Genomic DNA, 7967 nt, shown 5'->3' with positions numbered 1-7967 from the left:
CCCCCCCGTTTTTTTTATTGGAGGAAGAGGTTTAGTAATTCCCATCGAAAGAAAGATTAATTAGCTAGGTAAAATTTATAGTATATTTTTATTATGGAAAGCAACTCATTAAAGTATGTGTATTTTGTTAGTTTTTAAACTTTGAAATTTAAATTCCTAAATTATAGGTGAATTCAATAAATTTTTGTTGACTATAATTTTAAATTTTAAACTTTAAATTTCAAGTTTTAGTAGCCAATGATATTTTTCTCTTTTTAAAAAATAACAAAAAATCAACATAATTTCAAGTTTTATAGTATAATTTTTTTTTATATATTTATGACGCAACATTTGGTAATTTTTATAAGTCAATTTTTTTAATTATAAATATGAAATGTTATTATGTTTATTTTTTTTAAAAAAAATTTAATACACAAATATGTTTACAAAACAAAAGAAAAATTCATGTTTCGTAAATTGCGTTAAAAATTTATGTAATTTATGTATTATTGATTTATTGATTGATTGTTTGTTGTGTGTATTACAGATGGTGAGGTACTAATTATATAGGATTGGGGAGTAGGTGAGTGTGTGTGGTAGGTGAGTTGAGTGGAGGTGGTAGGTGAAGTGGGTGCTAGTGGAGATGGTAGGTTGGTAAATTCTAACAGCCCCCCGCAAACTCAAGGAGGATAGAAACTAACCAACTTGAGTTTGGAGAGAGTAACAAAACAAGAAAATACATAAAAATAAGAAAATACATAAAAATAAAAATAAAAAAGATAGGAGACACTGTATGGTCGTGTCAGACCGTCGGTGAAGACGCTGAAATGTGGTGCCATAACGGGGTAGAGGACACTGGATGGTGGTGTCATAACGGTGTAGAGGACACTGTAGGGTGGTGTCATAACGGTGTAGAGGACACTGTATGGTTGTGTCATAACGTTGTAGAGGACACTGTATGCTAACCGGAATCAAAGTCGGGACAGTTTATAGGGTCATGTCGGACCGTTGGTAAAAGGGGCACCCTCAAAAGGCGTGCCATCAAAAGGCGTGTCATGAAAAGGCGTGCCATGAAAAGGCGTGCCATGAAAAGGCGTGCCAGGTTGTCGGCGTCAAAAGGCGCGCGATGCGCGTGGCTGCCTCTGTGTCATGGTCTTTATAAACCGAAGCGGAGGAGGCAGAAACTGAGACAGAAAAACTGAGAGAAATCTCTGAAAAATTCTTCGTTCTGCTTAGAAAGAGAGGTTTTGCTGAGAAGAAACTCTGTAACACTCTCTATAACACTCTGGTGCCCAGAAAAAATGGCTTCGTCTTCCCGCGGGCTGCTCACCCTCTTTCCCGACCTCAACGAGTCCACAGGAGAGAGAACTGGTGCGGTGGCCAGTGAACCTCAACCAAACACCGCTGGGTATACTCCGTTGAACTTTCCGATGCGGGCTGTGGAGCAAAGAATGGCAGGGCTGTCGGATGTGGAGGCCAATCAGTATACTTTGAAGGCATGTGTGGAAAGCATGACGGCGGTCACAAATTTGTCGAACCGGCTGCAGAGTAGAACAAATGAGGTGCAACATTTAAACTCCCAGCTGGCTCTGCTCCAACGCATGTATAAGGATGCGCGAGCAGAGATAAGCGTGCTAAGGGCAGAAAACAAGGAGCTGAAGCGGAAGGCCACCGTGATGTTCCGATTTGGAGGTCCTCCATATGCTGCAGTGGAGGAGTATGGGGGAGTGAACGTGCTCAGTGGACAAGGAAACACGGAGACCGGACTGGCACGGGACACCCAAGATAAAAGGAAGAAGAAGAGACCTGCAGTAGAATAGAGAAGGGAAAAGAAAAATCCCACTTTGGGTGTGGTGGTTTTGTTTGTATTTTGTTTTTTTTTTTTTTGTTTTTTTTTTTTTGTGTAAAATGATGATCGGGGTGAGGCCCGATATGAATAAAATTTTGCAGTTCGTCTTCTTCCTCCGTGTTTGTTTGTTTGTTTGTTTTTTTTTTTTTTTTTTTTTTTTTTTGTTTAATAAAATAAATAAATAAATAAAAAAATAAAAGAAAAGAGAAAAAGTGGAGCAACGTGGATGATAATGTTTTGGGAGTGGAGAATAAAGAAAAGAAAATAAAAAGAAAGGAAAGGAAAGTGGGGAGGTGGATGCAATGATGGTGGGGAGACAAAAAGAGAGAGGTTTGGTTGTAAAGATACTGAAACGTGGGTACCATTCTCAAAGAACAGCGTGTTAGTAACTTGCTTCAAGCCACAATGGTGGCAGGATGTGTTGCTGCCATGCCTTTCCTCAAGATGATTCCAACCTCAGTGCTCTGGGGATACTTTGCCTTTATGGCAATTGAAAGTTTACCTGGTAACCAGTTTTGGGAAAGAATATTATTACTATTCACTGCTCCAAGCAGAAGATTCAAAGTTCTCGAGGAGTACCACACCACCTTTGTGGAAACTGTGCCATTCAAGACAAGCGTGACATTTACAATATTCCAAACAACGTACTTGCTTATTTGTTTTGGGATCACATGGGTTCCAATCGCAGGGCTTTTATTCCCTCTGATGATCATGCTTTTGGTTCCTGTAAGACAATATTTTCTTCCCAAGTTTTTCAAAGGAGCACAACTTCAAGATTTAGATGCGGCGGAGTATGAAGAGGCACCGGCTTTACCATTCACTCTTGCTACAGAGACAGAGCTAGGTGCAAGAGCTTCATTTGCAGAGGATAGAGAGATTTTAGATGAGATCATTACCAGAAGCCGTGGTGAGATAAAGCATGTTTACAGCCCAAAGGTTACGAGCTCCACTGCAACACCACAGGCGAAGAAGGAATATGAAATGGAGAAGTATTGCCATAGCAGCTGGTGTTGATTTTCTGGGGGGGAGGACGGTCTGAAGCACCCAGAGTCCCTGAAGGCAGAGGGAAACCCCAAGGGCGAGGTCGGCGACGAAGAGCCTGGGGTGGCAGGATGAGGATGTGTTGCTCATCGGAGATGTACATGTGGGACGGTGGCATGCTGTCTGTATTGGGGTGTGAAAAATGGTGTGTGGCTGTCTGTCATCAATCTTTATAGTTTTTTTTTTTTTTTTTTGACTGAAAAAGAAAAATACTCTATATACAAAGCCATCTTGAGAATGCTTAACAATAGACAACATGGAAAATGACGGGAAGATATGGTAAAATAGGCAATTAATTTATTTAAGCTGTTAAGGTGGTGTAACAGCAGCTTGTCGCTTGATGGAAAATATTATTAAAACCTAATTGGAGGCAGCATTCTTCCACGCAGTGTAGGAACGATAGGCTGCCAATCCAACCACAGCAACAGCAGCCCCAACTGAAACTAACATGAGAGAGCGATTAACAATCTGCCGGTAGGAGGCAAAACGGAGGGGACGCTTTCGGAGGGGAGGCGAGTAGGAGGCAAAACGGAGGGGACGCTTTCGGGAAAGTTTTCGGAAGCGGCGGCGGCGATCAAGCTGGATTTGCCGGTGCCGCGGTCGCCCACGACGGCGACGCGGACGGTGGTGCGGCCGCCTGCCATTGGAGAGCTGCTGCAATCAATGATCTGCGTAGAGCAGAGAGAGAGATTTGGTTGAGGGAGAGAGCCGTGGGCCTTGGTGATCGATGGCTCAGTTATGGGATTTGTGGCAGCGGGTGGAAGGTATGTGGAGAGGTCCGGCGGGCGGCCAAGGCGAGGCTGCCGCCCGCCGGTGAAGCAGAATTACTAGCTTCTCAACCTTGCTCTGATACCATGTTAAAAATTTATGTAATTTATGTATTATTGATTTATTGATTGATTGTTTGTTGTGTGTATTACAGATGGTGAGGTACTAATTATATAGGATTGGGGAGTAGGTGAGTGTGTGTGGTAGGTGAGTTGAGTGGAGGTGGTAGGTGAAGTGGGTGCTAGTGGAGATGGTAGGTTGGTAAATTCTAACAGCTATGGTATTGGGTGAAGTTAGCTAACATTGATGAAAGAGAAAAAAAGATGAAAAAATTGAGGATAAAACGTAGAGAAGAGAACAAATAATAATAATAATAATAATAATAAATTATATGGTGTTGCTATTTGTTGCAGTGATACTATGAAAAAATGAATGAGAAAATAAATAGAAAGAAAATGAAAGAAATAAAATAAAGAAAATAAAAAGAGAGGGATAATTTCTCCAAATATGTATTTTTCATACCGAAAAAAAAATCAAAAACCTATATGTATTTTTAAATTTTTATTCAAATTTTAATTTCTCAAAATAATTATTTATAAAATTGGTGGTCTTTTTAAAATATAAAACATCTTTTGTACTTTATTTCGTAATTTTCAAATAAATAATTGTATTTAATCTAGTATAAGGTTTAATGGTGATCAATTTATTAGTTTTTTTATTTTTTTTAAATTTTTTTTTAGATAAAGTAATATTTGGTTATTCTACTATATATATGCTTGTCTTAACAATTTAGAATTTTTTTTTAAAATATTGTATAGAACTTAATAATTTTGTTTAATATTATTAAAATAATTTATGGATCTTTATTAATTTTTTGTAAAACCTCAGAGGAGGTGAGTAAAATTTACTATTTGAATATATAAGGACAATCTTGGAAATTTTTACTCATAGTAAATAAATTAATAAAAGATTAACGGTAAGGGAATCTTAATAATAATTTCAAAAATAAGAGTGAATTGCATAATTTTTTAAACTACAGGAGAGATTCCTATAATTATTAGAAACCTCAGTGAAGGTGAGTGTAATTTAGTCATAAATAAATAATTGGTATGTGCAGTTCTGTCAACAAACCAATTTATTTTCACGTATCATTTTATTTCTGTGCACATCATATTTCAGGGCACACACTCACACACTTATGAATTTAATTATATGTTATTATTTTCATTCCACACATTACATATTCTAATTATAACTCCAACTCCATCCTGTACACACACCCTCTAAATAGATTTTCCACAGCTTCAAGCCCTTCGTAGACTCAACTTTTCCACACACCTACCCATGGCAGCAAACCACAACTCCATTGAAGACCCTTTAGGAAGCAAGAGCCATTTCTAATCAAATCACATAGCAGATTGATACACCTACTTGTTAAACAAACCTACCCTGTACTCCATTTCTATCTCTGCCAATCCAATATTTGCACAAAATCATAAAAAAAGTACTATTTTCCAGTTAATAGTTTTGTCTATCTCATAGGCATACATATATAGCGTTTGTATATGTGTGAAGTACCTGTTCTTTTTCTAGGCAGGGGGCATTGTTGGCAGCCATTGAAAGCTGAAGGAACTGAGAGATCAATTAGAAAAAATATTTAGAAACGAGAAGTAACCCTAAAGAATTGTAGAAAATCGGAAGCAAAAATTGCGAATGGAAAGCATAGAATTTTACAGACTCAGGAGTTCTGTTGGGAGGGGCAAAGAAAAATCTTAGAAATTACGAATAAAATAGGTTGATTTTTTCTCGAATGAAAGAAGTTTTGCTCATTCGATACTAGTTTTCCGAATAAAATAGTCTTTCTCGATCGTTTACTTTTGAAATTATCATACATTTTCAATTATGGACTTCCGAATTATTTATAAATTTTTGATACTTAATTTTTGAATTTTTAAATTGATTTGGTTTTGTAGTTTCGAATGTTTTTCAATTTTTCGGTACTTGATATCAAAGTGGTTTATGCAAGCAATGGATAGTGTAACAATGGAGTGTAGCAAGCAACGGAGAACAATAAAGGAAGTGAAAAACAATGGAGGAACTAAGTTTTTGTTTTTGTTTTTTTAAAAGATATGCATTGAAAATTATTATTTTTTAAAGATGTGTACACAAAAAATCTGAATTTAATTTGTAATGTGTGTTGATGTCCATTATGGTTATTATGCTTCATGGTAAAATTGTTGTGGGGATATATTTTCTGAGTACCAACACGTGGCAAGGTGACGTCGACGTGTCAGCCGAGGTGCCACGTGTCTTGGTCGTTGTGCCGAGGTCATCTCGGCTAGGCCGAGGTTTCCTCCGAAGATATCGGAATCCGAGATAAGCGGATAAGGGGCAAGAGTCCTAGAATGAAGAGGGAACTCAACTTGGATAAGGACAAGAGTCCTAGATTAGGAGAAGACTTCAGTTTGGGTAAAGATAAGACTCTTAGAGAGTTTATCCTAAATCCACTGCGAGTTCCAGATTAGCAGTAATCCTAAGTCCATTAGGGCCAGGCTCCTATTGGGACTAGGATTGGATTGGCTATAAAAGAGAGGCACCCCATGGGTCTAAGGTATGCTTTTGATACTCAAGCTTGTGAGTTTAGTACTTGATTTATCTTAGAGAGATATATTGACTTGATCGTCGGAGTGCCCCCGGGTGGTCGAAACTACCGCGGGATTCTTGTATTTCTGTTGCAGGCCAGTCAGGTGCCATCTATTCTGCCAGTGCTCTCCAGCTGGTTACTAAGCGGGCAGTGTGGTCGAAAAATCACCCACACAATTTGGCGCCGTCTGTGGGAAAGAAAGAAGAATAGATGGCCAATGACGAACAGAAGGATCAGATTAGAGACAACGCTCCTGCTGGGAGTCGGAGACCTATCGATCTCGACGTTGAAGGGGACAATAGCAACACAGAAAACTCGTGACCAGAGTCACGGAGTGAAAGGAGCCGGCCAGGAAGGTGATGCACCAAAGACAACAGATCGAAGCAACAAAGAAGACCTCCGGGTATGGAGGGATAGATACCTGCGGAAGAACGAAGACCCTTCCAGAAGGGATGCAAAGACAGGGGGCATAAATGCTCCCAAGGAGATGACATTCAAGTATAGAAGAGCTCAGCCCAAGTGAGCAGATCCTAGATCCTGGATCCCGAATCCCAGAAGGCATGATCTCGGCCTAGATGAGTAGGTCTGAGAAGAGAAGAGTTCAACCTGAGAAAGCAAATCCAAGATTCCAGCAAACAAGACCTCGGCACTTGAGTCCGAGAAGAGAAGAGCACAATGAGCAGATCTCAGATCCCAGAAGATAAAAAGGAAACACACAAGATCAAACTAAAGTTGGCCAGAAGTATGCTAAGGCCGAGGAAGACATGCCGGGAACAAAGGCGTCGGAATAAGAAAAGAGAAACGGCTCGCCGATGCGGGGCCACGAATCAAACTCAGGTTGGAGCCCAGTATGATCAATAGAGAAACCAAGGCCGACAACCTCGGCTTGAATTCAACCTCGGCGACAAGGTCGAAGCTACATGTATGATGAGAACCCAAGTGGATTTTAAGTTCACACTGGGGGCGTAGAAAAGAAGAATGCATTTATCACTTGTTGAAATTTGTGGACAATTTACAAGTTGGTTAAACGAAGATGATGTTTAACCGAAGTTAAAACGAAGATGATGTTTAACCGAAGTTAAGCCGAAGATGATGTTTAACCGAAGTTAAACCGAGATGATGCTTAACCGAAGTTAAGCCGAGATAATGCTTAACCGATGTTAAGCCGAAGATGATGTTTAACCGAAGTTAAACCGAGATGATGCTTAACCGAAGTTAAGCCAAGATAATGCTTAACCGAAGTTAAGCCGAAGATGATGTTTAACCGAAGTTAAACCGAGATGATGCTTAACCGAAGTTAAGTCGAGATGATGCTTAACCGAAGTTAAGCCAAAGATGATGCTTAACCGAAGTAAAGCCGAGATGATGCTTAACCGAAGTTAAGCCGAGATAATGCTTAACCGAAGTTAAGCCGAGATTATTCCTTAATTCACTTGTTGAAATTTATAGCAATTTACAAGTTGGAATTAAGCTGATTCTTTATCTTCACTTGTTGAAATTTGTAGCAATTTACAAGCCGAAGTTAAGCCGAGATTATTCCTTAATTCACTTATTGAAATTTGTAGCAATTTACAAGTTGGAGTTAAGCTGATTCCTTATCTTCACTTGTTGAAATTTGTAGCAATTTACAAGTTGAAGTTAAGCTGAGATGGTTCTTTATCTTCACTTGTTGAAATTTGTAGCAAT

Source organism: Camellia sinensis, chromosome 4 (assembly GCF_055761805.1).
Source record: "Camellia sinensis isolate YWXY chromosome 4, ASM5576180v1, whole genome shotgun sequence".
In the NCBI taxonomy this organism is placed as follows: Eukaryota; Viridiplantae; Streptophyta; class Magnoliopsida; order Ericales; family Theaceae; genus Camellia; species Camellia sinensis.
Note: the sequence above shows the minus strand (reverse complement) of the source record.